Below are 10,235 nucleotides of genomic sequence, written 5' to 3'. Positions count from 1 at the left end.
CACAGGTTCAAAGGCCTGATCCAGGAAGCAGCTTAACTAAACAAATCTGCACATACATCTGAATTTCTGACTGTGTAAGTCAGAGAAGTAGAAGGGGAAGGTGACATATTTCCTTCGCTTAAAAAGCTTATCTTCAGGCATAACTAAAAATAAATAAATAAATAAATAAATAAACAAGAAGAATAAAAGTTTATCTTCAGGAATTCCTGAACACCATTTGCTTGGGTATTTACAAAAATGGTTTCTTGTAACTCCCACAATCCAAGTGAATACATTGCACACAGGAGTACTTACCATCCTTGCCGCTGTAGCTGCACAGCTGTAAAATAAAGAGATGAAAAGGGATGGATCTAGAAGGGCACAGGCAGGAGAGAACTCAATGACATGGCCTTTTGCCACTCTCACACAAGAGGAAATGATAAAATGGGTCCTCATTTCAACTCCAATATTACTTCTACTTTTCAGATAACAGCCTAATGTAAAAATAATCACTGTGGCAGGGCCTGGAACAATCCTGCTTCCTGCTAGATAAGATACAGATTTTAAACAAGCTATGTTGGAAGTTTCTCCAGAGGCTCTCCAGCTCTACAGAAGATTTGCTGAACAGACTGCATTTCCAGGGTTTGCTCAGATCTGCAGGCAGCAGACCCCTATGATCTTATCTCATGATCTTAGATTCTTTAATTTGCAGTACCAGGGTCTAAAATTGGAAATCAAATCAGATTGCGTACTGCACGTATATAAAGATTTGTATTAGGTATTAAGTCCCATTTATTTTCTAGGTCTTCTTATCCAAAAGAAATAACCTTAGTTTTTGCTTGCTGCTTTTCAATGCATCTCTACAAAATAAATAAATACATAAACTATCACTAGGTCAATTTTTTACCAAAGAAAAAAGTTTGAATAGTAATGAACCAAAACTAGATATATACGAGGGCTGCTCCAAAAGTAATGCCTTATATGTTGACAGACGTTGGTGGTATGGTAGTAGAGGTTGAACCTTCCCACTATATTCTGTCACATTTTGTTGTGTACAACAGATGGCAGCAGACAGGCAGTCTGACAGCGTAGTGTCTGACATGGAAGTGTGGATGGAGCAAAGGTGTGGCTCACCAATGCTGGACGCTGGGCCAGAGATCTCTTTCTTTATCTCTCTCTATCTCTATCTCATTGTTTTCCCTCATAAAGTTGTCAAGTAATTGCGAAGCTTATTTTGATTTCTTATATAGTTGTGTCGTTTAATTGCACAGCTTAGACAGATATAATTGTGAGAATGACAGTACTGTTAATATAATTGTAGTACAGAGATTCTCCTTAAAACTCATGATTGTGTTTGGTCTAGAGTGTTGTTTCACCTTCATCTACTTGAGGGGATTTGTGAATCTGGTCACCCTTCCCTCCCTTTCACACATGTGACATGTAAGCATTTGCCACAAGATTCACTGTGATGGAACATGAGGAAATACTACATGGAATGGCTATTCACACCATCTGAAAATATTCTCTAGAGATTTGTATCAGCTTCTGCAATTAAATTATACAAAAGAGAAATAATTGGCCGTGATTGCTATCATGTTATAGACTTGCATTATGGATTAAATATCCTGGTAATAATAAAAGAATTCACCTACAAAATGAACAAAATGGCTATAACATTTAAAATAACTTGCTTACCTTTGAAGATCAGTGTTGTGATGGGAATCAAAGCATTCCTTATTGTGGTACAGGGCTTCATCCTTGTTTTTTAGAAAACAAATAAAAAACAGTGTAAATGTTCTTAAGTAAAACATTAATAAGGAAACAAATGGGGAAATGAATTTCCCATCTCCCATCTCCCTTACTTGTTTATACAGACTGAACTGAGTCTTTATGTACTCATATAATGTTTGGTTACCGAGTTCAGTCCTTTATTACATATACTAAATGGGTAGCTACTGAGTTTTCTCACTGAAAAGATGCTACCTTTCTTGAGCTACATATTGCTGGAGGATAGGAAAACATTCTTCAGAAGTAGCACTGTGTGTTGACACATTACACATTCTTGCTTAAGCATCCATTAGTGGCAATTGTCATAGTTAACACTAGGCTACATAGAGTTGCGTTACATCTCCCTTACAGCTGCATTAATAGTGCTGGAAGTGGATAAACACACATTATGCATACCATTAGTAATCTCATATTCTCCTATGTCAGAGAACTGCACTTACTGTATCAGTTCTTTCAGTATGCTTGTCTGAGAGTGAGGCACATCTGGTTGTGCACCTCAACATCCCACAGCATTTAAAGGTACCTTTTTCAAAGAAGCCTGCCTTAGTAACCAAGGAAGCTTGACTGGTGTATAAATTATCTGCAACTTACAATGCAATGATTTTATTTTGTTTTGATCTAAACATTGGCTCTCCTTCTGAAGCGTGCCAGCACTGGGCACAGCGTGGGCAGACTTTGTTTAGCTGGTTTCTCCATGCCTCACAGCCAGCAGCATAGGCAGGACATGCAGGGAGGCAAGGAGCAAGCAGCAGTAGTTTGATAAGATGCTCGCGGGGAAATGTTAGGGAGGGAAACAAGGAAGATATCATGAAGAAAGACAAAAGAGTAAGGCAAAAGTTACATCTCCAAACAGACTGATCTAGAAGAGGAGAGTGGTTCCCACTAATGAAGAAAATTAAAACCACTGAAATTAGTATCGGCTCACAGAAATCGACTGTCAGTGAGTCATCTCTTCTTCAGCTAAGAATTTTGTAGTTCACTGAGGACTTCACTTACTTTGTAGAGGGGTCTAGTTTTAATAAATTATTTAGGATATCACTCAACTTGTCCATAATTCCATTGTCTCCTTTTGCATTTCCTCCTTTTCCAGGTCCATCCTTCATTATCTTCCAAAGCAAAGCTGAGACCTAACAGCACAACTTGCTACAGAACCCTGATTCATTCCTAATTTCACATCAGGATCGATGAAGGTCTTCAAAGTTTGTCATTCACTCTCAATCATGGACTCAGACTTCATTCATCCTAGCTCTAAGAGCACACCTGCTAGCCATCAGAGACAAGACTCAAGCATCTGATTTGCTTGAGATGAGATTCTGCATGGCAGAAAATCCTTCGTGAACACAAAGATTGCGCTCAAGTTTTTTCAAAAATTAATTCTTCTCAGTGATTCAGAAAAGGAGGATGAACCTTGGTCTCTAAGACTCCAACGCTTTTATCTGTTCACCAACTATTTTGGAGAAAGTATCTCCAGCTCCAGAATTATTGGCCTTTGTACAAACAGAGTGAGAGACCCAGCCTGTGGATAGCTAGGGGCTGGGGAATATTCTTCATTTGTTCATGAGAAATGGTAATCTCAGCCCAAACTTCAGCTTCCCAGTAGAAGCTTTCATGATGAAGTTACTTAATATTTGGCAGCAGAACATCCACATTCCTCTTTTTCCCTATTCTCTTCCATGCCTGAAGTGTGGTTAGGAAGAATTTTTATGAATCAGAATTAGATGAGATTTCTTTAATTAGAAAATTCCCTATCAGCTCCATTCATACAAGGCAGACACAGGGCAAATGAAAAACTACGCAGCCATTCTGACAATCCCTATGCAGAAGCAACCTGTCAAAATGAAAACCAGAATTCAGCTTTAGGGACGTATGTTTTTCCCTTATAATTTCAGTCTCTGAGATAGAATTAGCGATTTGGAGAGCAAAGATCAATCTTGATTCAGAGTCTAGATGTCAAAAGCTGGCAGTTGTTGCAAGGCAAAAACTGAACTTTGAAATCACAAACTTTAGGGCAGCAGAAGTCCTTATCACTCATACTTAAATGACAGTGATTTTTCTCCAAAGTGCAGATTGCACTCAAACTCTCTCGCAGAAGACTGAACTTTATCTTCCATTTGGAGAATATTATGCAAAAAATACAATTTGGCACTTCAAAAGAGACATCTGACTTCTCCTTGTCTCATATGATTGCCCCTTTCAGCCCTTGAGCAAGTGCAGCTTTGGGAACATTTCAAAGAGAAATGTTCTAGCAATATGTTCATATGACATCAGTGCAGTTAGACTGAGCTGCTGTAATCCACATTATCATACATTTGCAAATGTAGTACTGCTTAGCTATACAGATAGCTTAATTTTCTCAGCCTTATTTTTAAGCTGTGTTGCCTAATGGGGCTGATATTTTACGATGCAGTAAAGGTGTGTCCATATTTTTCTCTCCATTGAACCTGAAGAAACAATAGCTGCAGCCATTTGGGATATTAATAGCTGAAAACATCATGATGTTCTTAAAGTTTGCATTAAAATGTAAGAAAGCAATCATCATCTTTCATCTCAATGAATCATATTGTGTGCATAGGCATATATGTATCAAGTGTACAAATAGTTTTCTTTTTTCAAATGTGATACCACATGCAAACAAACACATTTTGGGCTGTATATACACTTACGCTCTAAAGTAATTTTCTGCATTTGAAACAAAAGGCAAAAATGAAAATCAAAAACTAGAATTCCCAGCGTCTTTCTATGCTTAATTAAAGCACTTCATTATCCATACTGCCTTCTGTTAGGTTCTCAAATATGCTCCATCCGATTTAAAACCTTATATCAAAGTTATCAAGAGGAACAGAATCAGGTCAACATATTAAACTAGATCTTTCTTTTACATCAGCTCCCAGGCAATCTTCAGATTTTCCTTGTTATTTACAAGGACGTTAAGAAGGTCTTGTTCTTTCTACCTCAGTGACTTATTCTTCCCACATGCAGATGTGGTAAATCTTTAGATGCTGGCTAGTTAAATATTCTATCAATAACAACAAGATCTTAATATAATAACTTTGATTAATCAACCTTATAAAAAGAGTATTGTTTCTTATCAGGAATCTGATCTTTTTATGGGAAGTGCTAGTTTAGAATTATAATTCTTAAAATAAATGAGCTAAAAAGGTCTGACAGATACAGATACAAATACAGTCACTGTTTTAATGGACTTGACGATTCATGAAATATGTTTACAAAAATAACTTCTCATATTAGAAATATAAAAAGTTAAGGATGTATTATAAACGACCTAAACAGAAGAGATGCTCTTCAACAAATACCTGAGGGAAATAATTATTAACCTACATTTCCAAAAATTTTACTTTTTTTTGGGGGGGGGAATGATTTATATTTATAACCTTGATTTGACACAAGCCAGAGAACACCTGGAAACACAGGTTTGGCTGACTTGCTTCACGCTACATATACATATTTTAAAGGAGTCTGGTCACCTCAGCTGCTCTCTGTCAGTCACAACCTGGTGTCAGTCGCAGCCTGTCAAGTTCTTCCTCCTGTAGGTTTCCTGGATAAGGAAGCACCTTGTTCTGCCTCATTTTTCCCTTGCAGGAGTGTGCACACAGGTAGCAAGTCATTCTCACTCAGAATCAACGTGCATAGTTCCACAACTCACAGATGAAGGCAGCAAGCCTGCAAACACACGTGTTTAAGATTGCACACGTGAGTAATCTCAAGGAATTCAGTCACATCATAAAGGTAAGTAACAGGGCCAGCACACAAGAGGTGATACAACACATTACCACTAGAAAAATCATGAGACACCATCTCCATTATCCTGCCTGCTCTTTCCAGTATTCTTCCCCTAGTCCTGTCTACAATTTATGAGGATATTAGATGCTATATGTATTGCTATTGGGTGCAAACCAGATAATTCTCTTGCAGAAAGCTCTAGATTGCTTGTAAGAAAGTTTACAATAAACATATTCATTTTCTTTTAATCAAAAACAATGGATGTAGAGAAATCTGGAGCTATTAGCCAGCTTATTGTTAGGGTCAGTGAATACAACAGGAGATTTAATTGCTTACAAAAGATTTTAAAAGGGAAGGAGCCTTGTAGGCAGGTTCTGAGTCATCTCAGATAGACATGAGAGGAAGAGCAAAACGCAAGTACAACAGTGAGTTCTGAAAGACATTTAGGTAAAGCCAGAGGCATATTACTCAAGAGACTGCTTCCAAAGAGCATGCCATTTGTGTGTGTTTCCATTCAATTTGGCCCAGACAGACATTCAAAACCTTATCTAAACTATAGCAGAATGTTCAATTAAAGAATATATTCCACAGCAAAGATGCTGAAGTTTTCTTTCACCATCAGTTAGAAAGGTATAGTTTATAACATTACAAAATAGCCCAACAGCAGTTATCTATACACCTTAATTACTATGCTGGTAGTAACCAGAATGCAAATAGTGGGGTCCTGGAAAATAATGACAACAGATAAGTCTTGCCACTGTCACTGCCACCTAAACACGCTCAGCAGCTTGAAAGACTGGACACCAACCATAGGATTAAGTTGGAAAAGATTCCTCCCTAGGCTGCTTTTCCTTACATCTCGTAGAAAATACCTGTTCTGTTCTTTGTAGTTACACAGTCTAACAAAGAGCATTTAATAGTTGTCCTGCATCTCAATAGTACAAGTTAACATCGAAGATACTGCTAACTTGGCTGGAAAATCACTTAGGAAAACTCTTACCTTATGTGGAGGAGACAAATTAAACCCAAGTTTGCAGCTCGAGCCATTCTTTTCCTTCTAAGGATGAATTTATCTCTTTTCAGTTCAGTACCTCTGTGCTCTCTTCTGACCTAATTTTGCCTGTGATAAATGCCAGGGTTTCAGTGGAGTCACTTGAGCTCCTGTAAGAAAAGAACTGAAGTAAAAAATGAATGCACTCAACATTCCTGCTCTGACAGATTGCTTGTCAGAACACTGAAAGCCTTGTAAGGCTATAGGTGAGGTAAAGCCTCCGAACTGCCATTATTCAGACAAAATTGCATTTCAGTTTTCTACTAATTATTCTGTACTAACATAATGAAGTTAAAGCTCATTCAGACCAAACAGGTCTACAATTCGTAAAGGCCTGATACAGCCTGTTTTATAGGATTCATTCCCAGGAGAATTGCATGGCTAGAGGACATTCAAATTAAATTTCAGCCTTGGTTTAGACAGGAGAAATACAACAATTGCATTCTACTGAGAAGCACTGCAAAGCTGGCCAAAGAAATTTCTCATTTTGACTGCTTTCTTTTCTTCCCTTACCCAAGCAACCTATGGGGAATGCTTTCCAAATAGCACAAAAGACTGAATGCAGCTGCATTTGCTCTTGCAGAGATAGGCACGGCAGGTACCTAATAGCGTGTCACCTCGACCCTTCTGGATGGGCCCTGCACTGTGGTGAAGGATCTGCCACCAAAGCATATGGCACAGCTGAGACCACTGACTAGATGAGACCAGAAGAGCTTCCATCCCAACATCCCGCTCTTAATATTAACCAATAACTAATTCTAGGTGAAATCCCATGGTAAGGACTTGATTATTTTTCTTCTATGCACCCATCTTCTGACACCCCACAGTCTTGTGGCTTGCTGAAATCTGAGGGCCGCTCTGAAAGTAATGCCTCCTATGTTATTATGTTGGCCCATCAAGTCAGAGGTGGATGTTGGTGGCATGGAAGTAGAGGTTTGACCTTCCCACCAATATCCCATAACGTTTTGTTGCCATGTGGCAGATGGCAGCAGAGGGGCAGTCTGACAGAATGATGTCTGACATGGAAGAGCGGATGAAGCAAAGGTGTGTCATTGAATTCCTCCATGCACAAAAAAAATGGCACCCACTGATATTCAACTTTTATGGAGACAAACCAGTGCACGTGAGCACCACGAGGCAATGGGTGATGCGTTTCAGCAGCAGCGACAGTAATAGTTCATCACTGGTGAAAATGCATAGCTAATGGAATGACTGCTAAAAAACAGTGTTCTGTAACAAATAATATGTGGCTTCATGATACATACACTTAATTCTTAAGAGCGTTTAACACAAGCACTGCTAAAGGATTTCTTACAGCAGGAACTGCACCAAATGGTACTACTTTACTACCATGATCCAGTTCAGCAATCCATCACAAACATTCCAGAGTGCTTTTAACTTGCCAGGAAATATGTAAGTATATACAACTATTCTTCCAAGGTACTGGTTCCTCAAACCACCAAAAATTCGTAGTTAGGAGCAAACTCCTGTTAAAAGGAGAAGGTATCTTAATCTTACCTGACCCCACAATAACAAAAGTTGTCTGCGTATGCTGTTAACAAACATTCATTTCAAATGAGATGAGCTAGAAAATATTTTCATCAGAAGATCAAATTATCTTCTACTGAAACAGCTCCATTCTTGCTATAATGTCCCCACAAGCTCTGAAAAAAAAATTACACAAAAAGATTACACAAAAATTTTACCTTATTTTTGAAGGATTGGTATTATCAAATTTCTGAACTACTGACAAAAGGCAGCATTACATGTGTTAAGAGTACAACGTTTCCCAAGCCTATACAATAAAATTCCACAATGTCTTTACAGATTCATTGAGGTTCTGAAAAGTCAACATTTAATAATGCATATAAAACTTGATTTCCAGATGTCCATGAGACAACTTTAAAGAAAAATTAGTCAATATTTAAAACAACACAGCTGAAGATCTCTTCTTCCTTTATTGCTAGAAAGACGGGTAAACTCACATGACTGCTGCAAAACTGCACATGCATTATTTAGGTAGCATCAAAATCTGCACAGCTACGTAAGAAGAACAGGTTTGTGAACGTTTTCACTATTCATATTCTCACTTCTGAAGGAAGAGTCAACAACTTCCATACACTGTTGCTTAATCATTTCTTCATCTCTAAGAAAAACATCTAGACTTTCAAAGACGGTTTAAGGAAATCAAGTGTTACTCTCCAGTGCCAACAATACTGTGACATCTAATGTACTAGACTCTTCTGAAAGCTCAAACTAACCTCAAATTAAAAAGACAGTTAAAAAAGTTACAAGTATATTAATTGTTGATCACTTTGCACAATCCTTCCCCCTTTCTTTCATAGGACATAAATACCTAAGCTAAACAAAGTTCTATTTACAAAAGCATCCCACCATTTAGAACTTCACAATTTTGATTTAAATAACAATAATAATAACCTCACCACATTAATTTGGCACATGAGATGCTTTTGCAGCATTAAGATTTAAAAGCCCCGGTGCCCCATTTCCTTCTGAAAACAGTACTATTTTCTAGGGTTATTTTCTTAAAATAAATTCTACTATTACTTACACAACACACCACCTGTATCAGAATACCAGCTAAGGAAAAAGCAGCACCTTCAGAGCTTCTTGTTGCTGTTGTTATGTTTTTGGCACTCTTTTTATAGCCATATTTTAATCTGTACTTGAATTATTCTGTCCATTTAGACTTATCCTCAAATTGCTAAATGAGACTTCAGAAAACACTGTGGGACTGCAGTACTGGAGGGAAAAGAAAGTCATGTTTTAAATGTATACCTCATGTTGCTCTCTGCCTTCCATAATCAATTACAGAGGGCGATAACACTTCCAAAACAGGGATTCCTGAGACACTGCTAATTTTCTCCAATTTAAAATAAAAAAGGGCATTAAATTTTGGATTTAAAGGTAGAGATGACAGAATTACAGTCAGCACTACTTTCTAAAGCAAGTTCCCGAGAGAGAAATAATTCAAATGATTATCATTTTTATTATTACTACAATTACAAGGGCACCAGAAGTTCTTAGCACCAGAAACTAGCAACGCTGAGACCACCAAGACTCATTGTCATCATGTCAGTACTGCAACAGGATTCGCAGCTTGGGGTGCTGTGCGGTAATTCTGCAGCCCCACACTGAAGTTTTTTGCATGGAAGCACCAGCTGCATGGGAATAAATCCCTGCAAGAGTTCCCCTCTCCTTCAGGAGGAGAGAAGCACAACTAAATAAGGACTAAAGACTGGATCCCAGAAGCAGTTGTCACTGAATGGTCATCTCAACAAGGCTGTTTTGTGCTGGTATCCAAGTTGCTGCTGTTGTTTATGCAAACAGTGATCTATGGTAGCCATGCAAAAAGCCATGCACAAAATGATTCTGGTCGCTGGAATCTCACAGCACAAAAAAGGCTCTCACAAGAAAAAAAGGTGCAAACTAGAAGCTGTAACCAACACTTCAAATCCAACTTTTATCTTTAGTATTTACCTGAAAAAAAAAGAAAAAAAAAAGCTTGGCTGAAATTCCATTTAGCACAGAAATAGCTAATAGCTGAGTAATTGCAGCGTGCACACCACAGGGAAGTATTTTAATCCTGGCATAATAACACTGAATTTTAATTGACTTTGACGTTACTGTATGGTAGAGTGAATGTTATTCTGCT

At 38.0% G+C, this 10,235-nt stretch overlaps 1 long non-coding RNA gene across 1 annotated transcript; it reads right to left on the bottom strand.

Moving 5' to 3' along the window:
• Window positions 1-258: 258 nt before the first annotated feature.
• LOC116216296 lies at window positions 259-8,265 on the bottom strand. Its single transcript, XR_004158794.1, has 5 exons — window positions 8,078-8,265; window positions 6,509-6,669; window positions 5,253-5,448; window positions 1,675-1,736; window positions 259-319 (listed from the first exon to the last, which is right to left on the bottom strand). It is a non-coding gene; the product is annotated as an uncharacterized LOC116216296 (long non-coding RNA).
• Window positions 8,266-10,235: the final 1,970 nt, after the last annotated feature.

Source organism: Meleagris gallopavo, chromosome 1 (assembly GCF_000146605.3).
Source record: "Meleagris gallopavo isolate NT-WF06-2002-E0010 breed Aviagen turkey brand Nicholas breeding stock chromosome 1, Turkey_5.1, whole genome shotgun sequence".
In the NCBI taxonomy this organism is placed as follows: domain Eukaryota; kingdom Metazoa; phylum Chordata; class Aves; order Galliformes; family Phasianidae; genus Meleagris; species Meleagris gallopavo.
This window is presented reverse-complemented; position numbering and strand designations above follow the sequence as displayed.